The sequence below is a fragment of the Alligator mississippiensis genome, chromosome 1, assembly GCF_030867095.1.
Source record: "Alligator mississippiensis isolate rAllMis1 chromosome 1, rAllMis1, whole genome shotgun sequence".
In the NCBI taxonomy this organism is placed as follows: domain Eukaryota; kingdom Metazoa; phylum Chordata; order Crocodylia; family Alligatoridae; genus Alligator; species Alligator mississippiensis.
This window is the reverse complement of record NC_081824.1, coordinates 450,941,900-450,959,585: the sequence shown is the minus strand read 5'-3', so window position 1 is coordinate 450,959,585 and position 17,686 is coordinate 450,941,900. Positions and strand designations below refer to the sequence as shown.

The 17,686-nt window shown below is 50.6% G+C and overlaps 1 non-coding gene across 1 annotated transcript; it reads right to left on the bottom strand.

Moving 5' to 3' along the window:
- Positions 1–13,236: 13,236 nt before the first annotated feature.
- LOC132247963 (U2 spliceosomal RNA) lies at positions 13,237–13,423 on the bottom strand. The gene has a single exon (XR_009459340.1). It is a non-coding gene; the product is annotated as a U2 spliceosomal RNA (small nuclear RNA).
- Between the last annotated feature and the right edge of the window lie 4,263 nt (positions 13,424–17,686).

Sequence of the window (17,686 nt, the reverse complement as noted above, 5' to 3'; positions counted from 1 at the left end):
TACCTAGCAGCTCTTTTCAAAGGAGATGTGTATTTCATAAGGTGCCCTGAAATACCTGCCTTGAATTCCTCTCCTTCTATACTGTTCACAGCATATTTTGCTTTAAAATGTACGTTGTCATGAAATTTTTGAAGGCTAGTTTTGGCATGTGTACAAGCACCCTAGAGCACTGCATTTATTGTCCAGGAGTAGGTAGTTTGGTACATGTGCAAAATCTTGTGAAAACACGTAATACTTTTTCTCTATGGCGGGGGAGGACTATACATGTACTCCTTGAAGAAAGATACAATTTTCTATAACATATTAATATATGTACTATAACGTATTGATTGTAAAACACGTGTACACACATACCCATAGTGGTGCTACAGTGAGCCCAAAACAGAAATCCTGTGTCTGGGCAATGTCCATCCGCATCTGAACTTTGCACCTGTATAGTTCATGTATTGAAAGCCTGGGCATTGCTCTGCTGGTTGGGATGATTCGGATCTTGGATACAAAACAGACTTGACTGCTTCTGGCCATGGCCAGTGAAGTGAGTCCCAGTTTGTGGCCACTAAAACCTGTAGTATATTTAGCTTCATAGGCATAAAGTTCCTTTGCTTCATGCATTCATAAGGCTGTAACAACCACCTTAACGCTACTGACACACTTGTCTCTTTTTCTCTCTTTCCATCTCTAGCCTCGCAGCTTGAAGTCAGGCCTGAACTGCTGAAGTGGGAGTTGCAGAATAGGCTTTTGAAGCTGGGTGAAGAGACCTGGGAAGTCTGCAGTCTGCTGGAAGTTGGAAACTTCATGGAACAGACTGACCAAAGAATTGTCAGCTGTTGCTTAACTAAGGCAGTGGAAGATGGACAGCCATCCCAGGTGCCTTTGTAACAAGAGACCAGTCGCATGCAACTGCTCTTCTCTCCAGCAGTGGGCCAGCCACCTGTTCCCCAAACCTTGGGACTTGTCAGGCTGTGAAGAGATGAGCCTGCAGCCCTTCAGGGATCAGGACTTCTTTTGCAGGCTTGGACAAAGACTTAAGGTACAGTCATGGCTCCCATAATTGCCACCCCTCAGTGGAGAAAAGGAGCAGGTGACCTGTTCAGTCCGATGCCTTATTGTTACATGCCAAAGCAAGAGAACACATGCTTGTTGCAGTGCATGTCCAGCAACCCACAAGTGCACAACAAATTCTCACTTGCACCAACTGGGGAAACTTGGGAGGGAGGTAGCACGCACTGGCAGCAGCTGGCTTAGAATCTGGGAAGTTCTCGAACTTTCCCTTGTAGTCTGTGCCCTGTGTTTAGAGACAGCTTGTTCCAGTACCATCGCAAAGGCTGTGACCTGTTTTTATTGACATTGCTTGGTTTCCCTGGAACCTCTTGGAACTGAAGCAAAGCAGTTCTTGTATGGATTGTGAAGGTGTCAGTTAGGTGGGGTTTTCACCTTTCTGAGCAAGATGCAGAACCCTCCCTTCCAGAACTGTATCTTTCCCCACACCATCGTGGAACGCTGCTGCTGCTGTTGCCTGCACCTATTGTGTGTTCTTCTTGCCTCTGACTTATGGTCCATGCTGGCAAAGCTGCTAGAATTATGGAAAAGAAAAAAGCTTTGTTCCAAGGAACTGGACACGTGGGTAGATATATTTTCCTCTAACAGATGCATCTGGTTAGATCAGTTGCTGTTACTAAGGCATTCAAGCCAAAGGCATGATGCTGTGTATTGGGATGGTCTACTTAAGTATGCCATCATTTAGGCCATTTGCTCTATTTGCTTTGGCTTAGTTGGATGAGTTGATTTATTCCTTTCCTTGACTGATGAAACAATGGTAATATCTGTAAGGCTCACTTGGTCTCCTAGAAACAGTTTGGACGCCTCCTGCTTGAGCCATGCTATTGTAGTATGGCTTAAGAATTGCGAATGGCCATGATGGGCCCGAAGGGAGGATTACCATATGGAGTTAGCAAGAACACCTTATCACTTGGAGACTATCTGGCTATTTATATAAAAATAGGTGGTGGGGCACTACAGCTGTTGCCTTCAGCTACTATTAACACGTTCCGAGAGACAACTCCTTGTTCCTCGTCTAGTGCATTACTGTTGCCCTCAACCAAGAGACTTCCTTCCTTTTTTTTTTTTTTTTTCCCCAGGCTATGGCTTGGTAGTGTGTAGATTATGCTGCTCTAGATTAGCATAAGCACATAGTATCCCCAATACCAACTTGTGCAAGGACCACTGTCTGCACCTGTCATTGTGTGGCTCCAGTTACTGACCACAGCTCTGCCCTGCACATCAGCAACCAGCTCCAGGATCCAGAAACTAGACTGTTCAGTCTTCCCTAAGGCAGTGAGATCTGGTGGGTTCCAGGTTATCCTGCACAGTCTCTGCAGGAGAGACTGCCTACTATGGTGGTGTCCTCAATGGTGAAGGCTGCTGCCTGTCAATGTGATCTGCAGACCTGCCTCGGGGACCCTTGCTGCCAGTTACCCTCAAGCTGTCTGCCAAGCTAAGCTCCTGCTGGAAGAGGTGGAGGCTAGAGCAGGACATGGACTACAGCTCCAGACCAAGACCGCACTGAGTCCAGCTAACGAAGTGGGACCCAGACGGCCTTGTGCTGATGTCTCTGGCCACCTGATGGAAGTTCTGGCTGCATGGCCAAGTCCTGGAAGAAGGTAATGACCTGGCTCATCCACAAAAACAGTGAGCCTGACCATCTGCATCCCTGAAGGGCCCATCACCCTTTGCTCCACCATATTTAAATGTAAACAATATGCTGGGCCACAACACAGCTCAGATCATGGACTGGGCAGTGAATGGGTGGATTGTAGCCTGAACCAGAAAGCTTTCATGTCCAGCGAGGGCTGTTGAATGCACCTTGGCTGCTGATGACCCACGACAGCACCCAGACAGCAAGGTGTCCACGTGGAGGTCAGTGCAGGCCTCTGGCTCAGTGCCTCAGCCATGCGTCTTCCAGGAGCTGGGATATCAGGCCAGATGTCCACACATGGTCCCCAAGGCCTACAACAGCTACACTGTCACTTCCTGATCATAATGGTGAAATGCTGTTCCGAACTTGAAATGAGGCTGCCTCCCAAGTCCCACCATTGGAGGCTTACTAAGGGCCCAGGACCAAAAGCTAAACCTCCTGGCTTCTGAGGGTGACTTGATGAACTCCTGAAGGTGCTGGACAACAGCTGTGAGGCAGCTGACTGAACAGAGCTTTTGTTCCCCTCCGGTCCAAGGTGCCCATATACATCATCACCTCTGGAAAGAGAAACTTATGGCCCCCAGTAACAGGATCCCGGGTGAGCCCATGAGATACATGAAGGGTAGTGAGGCTTACCTCAGCCTTGGCTCAGACATGGATCACTGTGCAAATGGATGTGGGAGAACATCATGCTGGGGACCAGTTAGGATGCCTACCAATTGGACTAATCTGTGGGTACCCTGGAAGAAGATGCAGGGAGTACCTTGTCTCTGGCTGCAGCTTTTGGCCCTGTTCCATCTTGACAGCGGCTTCCAGTTCCAGTACCGACCCCCTGATACCCCCAGTCCCTAGGAAACCACTTTGGACTGCCCTCCATGCTTCAAGTATCCAATCATTAGGCCAGACCACCAATGCCTCGGTCCCAACCTTTTACCTGGACCAGTCTTTTTGGAGCTGTGGGGCAGGACCCAAAGTAGAAATACAAACTCCGTTCTGCCCGAGAATCCCTGCAAGCCCTCCAACCCCCTGAATCCCAAGAAATGATCGCCCATCTCCAGCAGGCAGTTCAGCAGCTCCAGGCACTGTTTGAACAGCTAGAGGGGAAAAACCAGAGCTGTTGGACTGCCTGGAAGGGGCACAGGCTAAGGCTGGAGCCTGGCAAATGCTGAGCAAAACCATCCCCAAGAGACGAAGCAACAATCGAGCCTCGGCTGGGGCCCTGCTGTCAGAAGACTGCTGCTGCTACCACAAGTCCCACTCCCAGTGCACTTGAGCCAGATCCAAAGAAGTGTTTTGGGATTCCTGGATCAGTGTTGCCTGCTCTTTCCACTGTGCCCCATCATCTGTTCCACAGACCAGGCCAAGATGGGATTAATGATTGGCCTGCTTGCAGGGAGAAGTCCTGACCCGGGCTTCCTTGCTCCTCAAGGGCTTCAGTCTTTCAAATGTCCATCCAAGCCTTACAGGGAAGAAGTCCCATAGGCACCTGCCCACCCCTTGCAGTTCATCTCTGCCAAAATAGCCCCCTAAAATGTTCAGCATGGCAGCCAGCTAAAGCCCACAGTGGCTCGCATTCAGTGGTAGACCCCTGGCCTCAAGTGGAATGAGGTGATTGAAGTTGTGGCAATTCTGCCAGAGGCTTAGTGAGGAGCTGAAGGATGAACTTGTTCCTGTTGAGTCCCCTGCTTGCTTGGGGCCCTTGACTGAGCTCTTTGTGGATCTACCACTGCCTTCCAGAGGAGTGTGTGGAAAAGATGGCCATGAGAGCAGACCCCACACCACAATCCCAGGTCTCCTGGTGCCCCAGGAAGATCTACTGCTCTAGAAATCCAGGGAACTGTATCTGTGGGAGACCTAGAACAACCAGCTGTGAGCTTTGGGCCTCTGCTAGTCTTGTGGAGCACAAGGACCTTGCCCATGCCATCTGGTTAGCAGTACAGCTGTCAGTCCTTGTGGGCTTGGGTGCTATGGACAACTTAATGGACAAGTGTTTCTGCAAAGAGAGGTGCCTCCTAGTGAGGCACAGGGTGAACCCCATTACAATGGAGTAGTCCATTGTGGGCATCCCACTCAACTTGGATCCAGTAACTTGGGACATTTGTTTTGGCTGCATGGGGTGCTTACCTGTACTGTATCAGTCTTGGGCCCTCTGTTCATGTCCAACATGTGGGATTTCCTGTCCCTTTTGGGGGTAGAGCAGGAGCTCTAGTCTGTCTGACACTGGCAGACAAGGCAGAACCAGGTGCTGGAGCAATGCTAAATGAGGCTTCCTTAACTGCCATCACCACGACTGGCTTGTGCTCCTGCCCGTGCCTAAATCTGCATACAACAACTTGGATCTGTCATCCAGCCAGTGCAGCCCCTTGATGCCAAGTGTGGGTTTCATCCCTACTTCCCCACAGTCCTGTCCAACATCTCCACCCATGTAGTCACAGAACTGGGAACCCACTTGCAGTGTATAAATGATGACTTGAAGTACCACCACTAGCCTGCCAAGAAGGTCTAGTTTTAGGCTACAAACAGTGCTCGGGGGGGGGGGGGGGGCTCCACATCCATTGTAGGAGTAAAGAATCGCTCTCTTCCTAATACCTGAAAGCCACCTCTCAACTCTGACAAGCAAGATCTTGGGTATCTAGGACTCTATGCCATCTCTGCAGTCACCAACATGGTGTCCTTCTGCTTGTAGCTATCTGATGTTCTGCGTGCCCACCCTGTCTTCTACATCTCCCTGGCAAAGCTATGCACAAAGACAACCTATTCCTGGCAGTCCCCAAACCATCCTCTTTGGCTGGGGGCATAAGGAATTCCAACTCAAAAAATCACCATTGACAACCAGAAGTTAGGGAGGAAATGGTATTAATGTGTTTGACTGGCAAGGTTATGGACTGGCAGACTATTTCTAGCAACCTGCAGAAAATGCATGAGCCCCTGACCTAGTACGAGCCTTCTGTCAGAGCCTCCCAAAGAAGGCTAGCCCAAAAGCCCCCACTTCTAGCACAATGCCTGCATATACTGTAAGGAGGCCAGATCAGGGCCCTGGACTTGCAGGTTCTCAATCTGATCTTATCTCCTGAGCAGGTGGCATCTCAGCAAGGTCAGAGCAGAAGCCTGGTCCCACCTGGGCTCAATGAGGCCATCCAGGCAGTCAAGCTCCTGAAGCCACTTCCTAGTCTAACAGAAGCCAGACCAGAAACGGTAGGCCTCTGCTGGCTTTTGTCATACACTCAGTGGTTCCTGACCCATCCCTGTGGATGGCATTTTTAAAAGGTTGATTTGAAAGGGAGAGAGTGAAGACAAGGGTGGAGAGTGGCACAGGAGTGGTCATGTTTTTATTTATATTTTAGATGGTGCCCAAGATGTTTTACCCTCGAGCTTTACTGACCACTTCATGCTAAAAGGGGTGGTGAGTATGGAGAAATGTTGTGTAATGATGGGTCTTCTGGAAATACAAATATGTGGTTGGAGGAGTGTAGGGGCTGTAGAGAGCTCTTGTAAGGGGTGGCGGGCACTGTAAATCTGTGTTAGGAATATGTGGGAATGGTGGCGCACAGTGCTGATGTCTCAGCAGTATGTGCATAGTGCTGAAGGAAAGGAACTGAGCAGTTTGTCATGAGAGCGGGTGGTAGAGGATGAGGTCAAGGAGGGAGAGCTTGAGGTGAATTTGTGCTCCAGTGCCTCTTAATGCCTGTGGAGTGGGGCAGGGCATTCGGGACTGACCTGGATGTCATCAAGAGGGCCACAGGAAAGGCTTGGTTTGTTTTATTCATGTCCCGTGAACAGAGGGCTGGTCTTGCTACTGTTGGATAGGTGTAAGGACTTGGCTGTTAAAAGGGTGCAGCAGTACACTAGACTGCTGAGGGAAGTTGTGGAGCCTTCATCACTGGGGGTGTTGAAAAAGAGGTCGGGTAAACATTGATCAGGAATGATCTAGGAGTAACTGTGCCTATGCTTTACTCCGCTTGTGTCTCATGAGGCAACCAGTGAAGCCCAGAAGCATGAGGCTGGGAAAGACTCTTTTCTTTGTCCTTTGCTGTGTGTTGTGGTAGGCATGTTCCTTCCTCAGGAGCACTGAGCGACTGTCACCAAGGCTGGAGACTGCCAATACTCCTTCCTCAAGTAAAACCTGTAGGTTTCTGGCTAGAGGGACTTGCCTCTTTGCTCAGGGTCAAGCTGGTCACCCAGTTTGAGGTCAGGAAGAAGTTTTACCCCTTGGTCAGATGGGTACAGATTGTGGGGATGAGTGCCTTCTTGTAGCAGAGGCATGGACCTCTTCCTTGTGTGCCATTCAGCATCTTTTAACAACCCTTGCAGAAGGAGGACATGGGTTACTATTGCCACAGGTGAAGCAAAAGGACATGTTGGGGTCGTATGATTTGTGGGTGTGACAATGCCATTGGTTTAGTTCTAGTAGTATGGTGCTGTGGGTAGAGATGACCCTGCCTTGGGCAGGGGCTGGACTAGAGGACCTCTTGTGGTCCCTGCCAGCTCTGTCTTTCCCTCTTTTGAGGAAGAAGTGGTACCCTGATCAGAATGCCCCTGTGGAGAAGGGGATGATCTGTGGAAGCCATGCAAAGATTTCACCATGGGATGTTGAGAGGAGGGATGTGGGCATAGTAATGCAGCCATCTTAATGGTGATCCCTACTGTACCTTTAGGTTATTCCTGCTGCCTCGCTATTCGCTGCTCTTTGCCTTAATGCTCTTTCTAATGACATGCCCTGTGACTTGTTTCTTGCTAGAGGATGTTTTGATCTTCATGTAGGCTGTACAGCACGCTTTCTGCCTTCTATTTTTTTATTAAGAAAATATTAAATATTTCTTTATCTCTCCACACCGCCTCCTTTTGTCAATATCTCACAATAAACAATATCATACGTGAATCAATAATGCATGACACAATCGTGGGAACTTCCTGTCTCCTTTCTGCATCACAATTTCTTCACAATTGGATCACCAGATCCTCCTCTTACATAATCAGCAATGCAATCCATGACAATACCTTTTGCGCTCTCATACAGGTTCTTGGGACACTTTCAACGTTTATAATGCATCCTGATATTTTACAAAATCTTTCTCTGTGGTCTCGTATTTCCCTTCTTTTTATTTGCCTTTACCACATTTTCCACACGTCTTTATTTATAGCATACACAACTCGTTTTTGTTTCAGTATTACTGTTTTCCTCACTTGGTTTTCACCTTCCCTGATTCCTGACGCATTTCCTTTCCCTACTTCCCGATGCTTTTTCTTTCCCTCCTCTCTCTCCCTCCTTTTCTTTCCCTACCCTATCCTGGCTGGCTGGAATAATTCCTGCCACCGAACGCCTTGCCATGCCCTACTCCCTTTGCCCTTTTCTCCCTTTCCCTTCATGTAGTCTTTAATCTCATAATACCCCAGCTGTACGCATTCCCTTTGTGTAAAGCATACCCCCTTCCCTATCAACAAGCACCTCACTTTCCATAATGGCACCCTCATCCCCATCAAAATCACCCGCACTTCCCATTGCCTTTCTCCTTGTTTCACCGGTCCATAAACCACGGTCTCATAGGACACCCCCTGTGCCCACCCTATCGCCCTTAGAAACTTCCCTACTCTTCCCCATACCCTTCTTGCAGACGTGCACTCCCAAAAACCATTTTCTTCCTTTGTACAGAACTCCCCCGGGCTTTCTGCCGATCTCACCAGCCTCCATCGGTGTAGTACTTCTCTGACTGATAGCACCCGCCTAACTATACACCACGCTATTTCCCTGTGAAACCCTTTCCACCTTGTGTCTTCTATTCCCCTCCATACCTCTCTCACCTGTTCCCATGCCAAATTCCCCACATCCGTTAACCCATCTTCCTCCCTAATTGCGTTGAAAATTACCCTCGCCTTTTGTAATCCTTCCATCCCGTTTTACCAAACCTTTTGCCCTGACAAATGCCGCCAGCCTATCCGTGTGCTGTGATGGTTTCCCTGCCCACATGCCTGTCCACCTTTCTCCGAATATCCCCCATGCCCTCAAAACTCTACCTCCCCAGTACTTTACCCATTTCCCCACTATTCCTTCCCCTCTCTGTGCCTCCCTGTCTAATGCTGCCACCCTGTGCCCATATATGAACGTTTCCATCTCTGGAAAACCCCATCCCCCTAGCTCCCCCGCTTTATAAAGCTCCCTACGTGCTACCCTCTCTCCCTTACTTCCCCAGAAAAACACACACAATTCCCTTTGTATCCTCCTCGCTTGCCTCCACGATGGAGGGTATACCCACCCTACGAACAGCAGGATGGGTAAGATCACAGACTTGATTAGCTTTACCTTCCCTGTCTTAGACAAACCTCTCCCTCCCCATATTCCCAGCACCTTTTTTCCTCATCCTATTCTATGCTTCTGGAGGAATAGCACGTCCTTTAACTTTTAGTACCCTTTTAATCTCTTCCCATTTACCTCCATCTCGGCAAACTTCTCATGTTCCACAATATTAAATGCATTCCCCTGTCTTACTCCCCAAGTGTCCTCCCCCCTCCCCCCTCATACCTCCATTTCTTCTCAACCCCCACCCTCCACATCCCTGTTGCTTAAGCCTAGCTTCCAATAGCTGATGGGCTATTAGAAAAGCTGCCCCCACCCAGACTCTCCTCCTGATTTCACTCTTGCACCATTTGTCAGTCTTGCTTCTTCCCCTATATCTTTTCCTTTCTCACTCCTCTTCTCTTGTTCTTCCCGTTTTTGCTTTGGTATCCCCACTTTCACTCTTTGGATGGTTGCATGATGTTTCCAGCAAAGCCTTTCCCTGCCCAACAGAATTTCCAAATAGTTACTTACACCAATTAACCCCATCCCCCTTGCACTCCCTGTCACTTTTTTTTTCTCCTGCCTCCCTCTCCTCTATTGTGGCTGTCCATTGCTCTACAACAATTTCTACAGTTGATGTAGCTAGCTTCTCTACTTCCTCAAATAAATTCATCTTTGTCCTGAGCTCCAGTACTCTCCCAGCCATCTTCCTTCCCATACTGAATGTTTCTATCCTCTGAAGGGATACCAGGGACTTGCTGTCCCCTTCCATCTTCTCTCCCTCCCGTTCTGACACTTCCTTCCTTATGAGTGGGGGCACTCTTCAAAATTGTGCCCCTCCTCCCAACATGTTTTTGCACATTACTTCAGCCTTGCATACCCCTGCCCTATACCCCATCCCACTGCATCAGCAACTTGTTGTCCATTGACAATATGTTTCAATGGGCCCTGGTCCATTATATTTACTATGTCACCTTGGTTGACCAAAATAATAGATATATTCCCTATGGGGACCCAAACAGAAGCTGGAAGGAAGATGTTTGATTCCTCAATGATCTCTCGCCACTCCAGCTCTCCGTGAACTGGTCCATATTTTGTTCTTATTGAAAGCTCTGTCTACCCAAAGGACTCTCTTTTTTACTTTAGCCTCCAGACAATGTTGGATGTCCTCCAGTTCAATTACATCATTGAAGGTTCTTAAAACAGCCCTCTTTCATGGGAGTCTGCTCTGGCTTGAAAGCGCAGTTCTGTTAATTGTCTCTTCCATGCTAATTCCTCTGCATGCCTCTCCCAAAAGACACTATATGCCTTCCTTTCCCTAAAACGTTCTGTCCCAGATGCAATAATTTTCATGTGCCACCAGGATGCTTACAGGTTTTCTTTTATTAATAAGGTAACGAATTTAAAATGCCCAACCTCAACCAAACTTTCCACCTTGCAACACAAAACCCAACAGAACCATCTCCAGATTTAGAAGCATCTACAACCCTTTATCTTTCAGCCACAGATACCTTGCACAACCTGGTTCCATGTCACCTTACACATTGGTAAATCATATACCCAATATGTTAAAGATTTCTGTTATCTGTAACACATTTAACAAAAGTGTGTATGTATGTATTTACAACTGGCTTATCTTCATCCCCACTGCTTCACCTCTTATACATCCCTTATCATAATCGTCATCCCTCGACACCACACTTGCCGCCCCCCCGCCCCCAATCTTCTTATCCAGTCCCCTGTAGGGGCAAACTATTCTTCCCAATTCACATTTTGCCATACTCACTGCTTCAGTTGCCCTTCCTTTCCCATATATCCCCATGCCTAATAATACCCCAGCTGCAAACATTCCTTAACCATAAAAACAACCCCTTACTTGCTAATAAATGCCATCTTTTACCTACTATCCCCTTCCAAACCTCTCACCTATGCCCATGATAGATCCCCTACATCCATCGCCTTGTCACTTCTCCCTGCTTATTACTTTAAATACTGGTTTTGCATTGTCCCACCCTTCTGTGCCTAGCTTCTTTAGTCCCTTTGCCCTCTATATTAAAAAAAAAAAACAAAACCCCATCCTAGCATAATGTATCATTTCTTTTTCAGCCTGTAAATCCATCCATCTCATTGCCAACAACTGTAACCCCTAAACAACTGCCCTCCCCAGTCTCAACAATTTCCCCAATAACCCCTCTCCCTTTTTCACTTCCCTTAGTCACAGCCACCATATGCACTTACAGAAAAAGCTCTATTTTGAGTAACCCCAGCCCCCCAATTCACCAGTCTTACAAATCCCCCCGTTGCCATCCTCTCCCCTCCCCCCACACACAAAAATGCCAACTTCTCTTTAAAATGTATTGCACTTGCAACCATGAAGGAGGGTGAACCCTCCCCGTAAACAAAATAATAGGCAGCAGCACCTGCTTGCCCAATTCCACCTTCCCCCACCCCCAAAATAATCCCCTTGTACCCCACAATCCCACCACCTTCTGTATCCATGCCCCCAACTCCTCCCACACCCTCTTCCTTTTCCCCTTCATCTCAAAATGTACCCCAACCCTTTTTTTAAATGATTCCCCAGCACCTGTAACCCATGTCTCTCAATGCCTCCTTCTCACTCCCTACATGTCCCAAGACTCTCTCCACTGACCTTCTTCCCCAAACTACTATAGTGACATCATCCATATACAACAAATCTTCACCTCTTCTTCCACCCCCTTCTTCCCCTATCCCTTCTAATGCACTGAGCCACTGGCTTCATTCCACAAATAACCACCCCTGACCCCAATTCAATTACCCTTCCTTCCCCCTTACCCAGCTCCATAGATGTGCGTGTCTCCCATTGATCATTTCATATCACTTTCACACTCATTCTCAGATTCCACCTCCTCCCTCCCCTTCCCCGCTTTCCCCATTTTTGCTCTATTTGTGTATGAGGTCTGGCAATCCCAAGGGATATATCCCTCCTCCTTGCACATGATGCATGTTATTTTTGTTAGACAAGTATTAGCCTTTTTCCCCACACCCAAAGCAAACAGTCCTAGAACAAAAAAACCTCAAGTGCCCCCTCGCTTACTACGTAGTTTGGGCTGTCCAAAATAACCCTGGGGTGACCCAAAAGAAATTACTGAAGGAAGGTGATAAATCCCATCCATGTCTCACCTGTGCATGTAAAATTACCTATGCCTTCCATGACCCCATCCAAATCCTATAACTATTGAATACCAGGGTTTGGACTCCATCTTTGCTGGGAGTTCCCATGATGAGCTTGCTGGTCTTGACCTACCTTGGGGTTCCCACCACCTCTTGCTCCCATGGCCTGCTCCCCTCAGGAACCTGACCTTTTCAAAGCACTGCAGTCCTGTGGGTCTCTCCTCCATTGATCACCCTCATGTCTGGCCCGGATCTTGCTCTGCCGTCTTCTCCTGTTCTGCCATCCTCCTGGGTCCCTCTTGGGCAAGCCAGGAAACAGCTGGGTTTCACCCCGGCTGCCCTGATATGAGCCTTCAAGATTAGCTGCCCAGGGCCAGAGGTGGATCAGGGCCAGGGGCCGAGGGGGCCTGATGAGTGAGGTCAGGTCAGAGAGGACCAGGGCTGAGGGTAAGATGGGCCCTGGCCCACCAAGATGAGGCCTGGCCATGGCAGGGGCTGAAGGCTCTCTGGATGGGGCTGTGGTTGGGTGGCAGTCCCACAGTGCCTGGTTCCCCTGCAGGAAAGCCACAGTCAGTCAGTGGCCCTGTGGGTGGCATTGCAGGCGTGTGGTGGGGTGGGGCATTGTAGGGCACAGTTGCATTTCTGGGGCGAGGCTTCCTGGCAGGCAGGCAACCAGTGAGGTGCTGCCTGTTCCTTCATTCCTGCCAGTCACATGCCTGCTCACTCTTGGGGTTGGCTATTTGTGTCTTGGCTTGGCTTTCCCCCCTTGCTCCTCTTGCTTTGGCTGGTGCTGGTGATTTCTAATGCTCCACGAAGGCAGCATCTTGTCTTAGGCGGCTTTCCTGGAGAGGCTGGGGGGTAGGGAGGGAGGCCACTGTACTTGTTGGCAACAGGGGCTGCCCCAGCCTGCCATCTGCCAGACTGGCAGGGAGGTGAGTGTGCACCCATGCATTGGCCTAAGCCCCTTCCAGCCTCCCTGTGAACTGGCTGGCCCCAATTTGCATAGGGCCTGACCCACCTCCCCACCCCCAGCGGTCACCCAGGAGTAGTGACTCGGGCCCCAGGCCCAGGCCTGTGCTGCTCTTGGATCTGAGTGGGGAGTTCCCCTAGTAGGGGAGCAGGCATCTGGCTCGGCAGCACTGCAATACTAGGCTGATACCTGGAGTGGTTGAAGCAAACCTGGAGGCCCTCTCCCTGTGCCAAGAATGCTTCTAATGCATCAGTGATGCCACCAAGGATGTCATCAGCAATTAAACTGATAAGAACAGATTTGAATTTTATTAGTGGATGTTAAGAGTTATGAACCAAAAAGATGACAAAGCCAGGAAGGAAATATAGACCGCCTGAGGGAGGGACTAACAAAAGAGGGTTGGGGGATGAGGAGGGGAATTCAACTAGGTTTCAAAAAATATGATGTTATCCAACTAAGCCAGGGGGTGGGGACAGGGGAGGCAGGGGGGTTGCAACACCAAGACAGAGGAGAGATGCACACAAATCTGTACAACGGTCTGTAATGGAGAGAGTAGGCTGAAGACGGTTTCCTCAGTCAATATATAGAGTCTCATTGCAGGGTTCCTCTTCTGGTGGACCGGGGTGGTCCATTTTTGAACCTTCTGCTCAAAGTCTATCAATTGCAGCACCAGGTTCAGGTGGTCCCCTGAGTCCAGTCCAGTGGCAGTCGGTCTGGGGGGTCGGAGTACTGGTGATAGCGCGTGATGTGCTCCACGTAGATGTCGTGGGACCAGTGGATCATGTCTGATGCCATGAGGCAGGGCATCAGTTTGGCATAGGGGTGGGAGATGCAGCAGGCACGCAGGACGATCTCATTGCTGGGATCCCAGGGTCCGAGCATTGCCACAGTGACCACATGGACTGTGCTGTCATAGCCACAGCCTCTCAAGATGTTGGCCAGCGGGGTGTACTTCTCCCGCTTGTGAGCCCGGACATTGGTGAAGGCTTGGCGCCAGTTCTTGAAGGGGATGGTTACGTCCATGATCGTGCCCTTCTTGGCCTCTTCGCTCATGCTGATTGTTGGGTCACATCTGGCTCTCAGGCCAGGACAGTGCGGTTCACAGAAATCTCCCCCGCTGTGGCTGGGATGGCCCTCACCAGGTGATCCTAGACAGTGTTGTGGTGGAGCTGCCAGGCTCTGGCATGCAGCTTGCAGCTGCACAGCACGTGGGGGAGGGTCTCCACTGTGTAGCCACATCACCGGCATCTCTTGTCCCAGTGGCCAAAGTGGACAGCCCCATTCAGAGGCAGGCAGTTGAGGCGGGCATGCTAGAGGAAGTGCCAGTCTGCAAAGTGCATGACACTCCTGCTGGGTATCAAGTCATTGCTGGAGTCCCACTTCAAGGTGATGTCAAAGACCTTACCCTGGTTGGGTTTGGCCTTCAGGTCACCAGCTTACTTGTTTCGGTTGGGGTCCTTCAGGAACCGCTCCAGGAAGGTCCTCATGTAGGGTGTCACTGTGATGCGGTCGGCATGCAGGGCTGGTTCCAGGGAGACTCTTGGCACTCCTTGGTCCAGATCCAGGAGCAGCCAATGTGTTTCTGAAGGCAGCATGTGGTGTTGTGGGCTCGGCTCCACGGTGATGCAAAGTCCTTGCTGTCTCTGCTGAACTCTTCCTCCAGCAGGCCACTGAGGAAGATCGCCAAGTTGCATCCAGTTGGCTGTCTCGGGATCCTCTGTGGGTGATCTCCTCCAGGGTGCTGGCAGCAATGACATTTTACCATGGCATCTGGGCAGGTCAGGAGGCAAATGGCATATGTGACCACCACCATGTTGCAGAGGTCTCCCATGAGGGGGATGCCGTCACCTCCCTGCTAGTAGGGGATGTGCAGGACCTCGTTGCTGGCCTTTTAGTGGCAGGTGCAGTTGCTTCTTGAACAGCCACTGAATCTTGGCATCCGCTTTCTTGAGGAGGGTCTTGGGGACCGCCGAGCCTCTCGGGATGAATACGACGTGGGGAATGAGGAAGGTGTTCCCTGCTGGCCCCCTGGCAGAAGATAAGTGCTGTGATGAGTCCAGCTTGCAGGCATCCTGCACAATCCCATTGGTGGCATCTTGTGGCATCTGCTTGGACCAGTGCCTGGTGGGAGTCTCTAGGTGGCAGTAGGTCTTACTATCACGCAGGTGCCTCATCTCTGTCCTGAGCTCTGTCCTGATCCTGGCCCTGGACTGTGAGGCTGGAGTCCAGGATGTGGCTTTTCTGCCTGCTGTCCATGTGCAGGGACATGCACTTGGTGACGTTGAAGTGCAGGCCCCTCCACTTGGCCGCCTTGGACGTCACGTCCAGCATTTCCTGCAGCTGGGTGGCATCAGGGATGAGGAGAATGAGACCATTGGTGTTGGTCAGGACACTCAACTTCTGGCCATACAGGTGGAGCTTGCTGGGGCAGGCTGTGGCTCTAAGGAGCAGTTCCATGGCTAAGCTGGGGCTGACGGGGCAATCCTGTCTCACCCGCAACTGGATGAGGATCTCCGTGGTCTCTACGTCAGTGGCACGGAAGGTCATGGTGCATCCATGGCAGAGCTCTCGCACCACGATGATGCCATCCAGTAGGCCCAGCTCACGGAGGGTGCTGAAGATGTGGCGGTGGGACATGGAGCTGAAGGCATTGGACATGTCCAGCCACACCACCGTACACTGCTTCCTGGTCCTCTGGGCATTGTCCACTTCGATGGTTGCAGGATGTGGGGCGGCAGCTTCTGCTGCGGGGTAGAAGACCCTGCTGAAGTAGTTGAACAGAGTCTCTGGGGGGACCTGGCAGAAAGCTGACGGTCCCTCCAGGATCTCTCTCAGTGCCTTGGGATGGTTGGTCCAGTACAGCTTCTGGAGCTAGGAGGCTGGTGCCGGGTCACAGCACTGTCACCTGGGTTGCCTCTGTGGCTGCAGTCTGTGGTCTTCGGGTGGCTCTGGGATCTTCAGTGGGCCAGCGGCGTCGGGTGGCTCTGGGGGTCCGGGAGGAGGACTTTCTGGTTTGGGCATCACGTCTGGTCGGGGATCCCTGGGCTTAGACCTGTGTGGTGGCATCTCTGGGGCAGGCCTCTCCATCAGGGGATCCACTGGACCAGACCTTCAGGAGGTTGTTAGTAGGGTGGCTGGTCTTCACACTGTGGCTTGGGTCTGACGGGCAGTGGCAGTGGACAGCACCAGCGTGCCAGGTCTTCTCTCGGCTCCGTGGCCTTTGTATTCCTTGTGGTGCTTCTTCAGGAGCTTCAGGGTCTCGTACTCGGTGCCACAGAGGGTGCAAAAGAATGCTAGGCAGAGCTGGTGGAAGCGACGTAGGTGTTATTGCATGTCGTCGTGTGACCTGTGTTGTCTTTGTGGGTGGCAGGTCGGGCATGACAGCTTCTCGGGGAGGGGGAAGAGGAGGAATATGAGCACTGCCCTATCTGCACCTCCCCCTGGGTCATCTGTAGGGGTATCTAGTGTTGGGGGTTCGGGGCTCCTCCACCAGGGGAGGGAGGGATTCTTGGGGGGGGGGGCAGGTCTTCCTTGGGACCACCAGGGTCTGCGGGCCATCGCTGCTCAGGGCACGCTGTTAGCACTGAGGGGCTGTGGGAGTTTGGAGGAGTCTGCTGTTTCTCAGGGGGTTCAACCGTTGTCTGGGGAGTGTCCTCGGGGTCCTCTGCCGGGAGGTGGGTCTTGTCAGCTGGGGTTCTGAGCTCAGAGTCCCTCTGCCTCTGGGGGTCAATCAATGGCCAGGGGTCAATAGCCGCCTGTTGGCACCCCGACTTTGTGGGGGGGTTTGTCACCAGCTCGTGTTTGCTGGTTCACCCTCCTGGGAGGGTCCTCTGTGACGCCTAGTTAGTGGTCCACCCTAACTGGGGTCTCCATGCGTGCCTTGCAGGTTCTCGACAGTGGATCGAGACGTCCTTGGGACCTGGGGGTGTTTATCCACGTTCTGTCCTTGGAGCACAGGTGTTCCCCTATTCCGACTGAGGGAAGACCCAAGGTCTTCAGCTACTAGCCTGAGCCAGGATTTTCACGTTATTGGGTCAGGCAAACCGTAAGACGCTTCAGCTACTCATCTGAGCGGCGCGGTCGCTTGTACGTCCGGAAGAGCGCCGGTTGCACTAGCAGCACTGCCTTCCCTAGCTCGTCATGACAGACAAGAACCCATGCTGCACGGGAGGAAGGAAAAGCAAGCTGCTAGTCAGCTCACTTCTTACTGCTGCTGTTCTGGCAATCCACCAGACTGGGTTGGTGCTGGTCCTGGAGAAAGTGCACTAACAGGCCAGTGACAATTCATTTACCCATATCTCTTCTTGAATCACTTTAAATCTTCTCAGAACTCTTCATCTTTACAAATAGTCTTTTTTTTTTTCCTTTCCCATTTATGTTTCTCATTTCCTTCATATATATATAATTCCTTTGTCTCGTATTTCCCCGTTCTTATTTATATACAATCCATACATTGACTTTTTTTCCCCCCTTTTAATGTCATCTTGCATCTTTCCCCGCTTTATTTCCAGTTAACACTTCTTTTCGTAATGCATCATTTGTGATGCAGAATTCAATGTTTTGTACTGCTGTCTTCCCAATTTTTTTTCCCCAC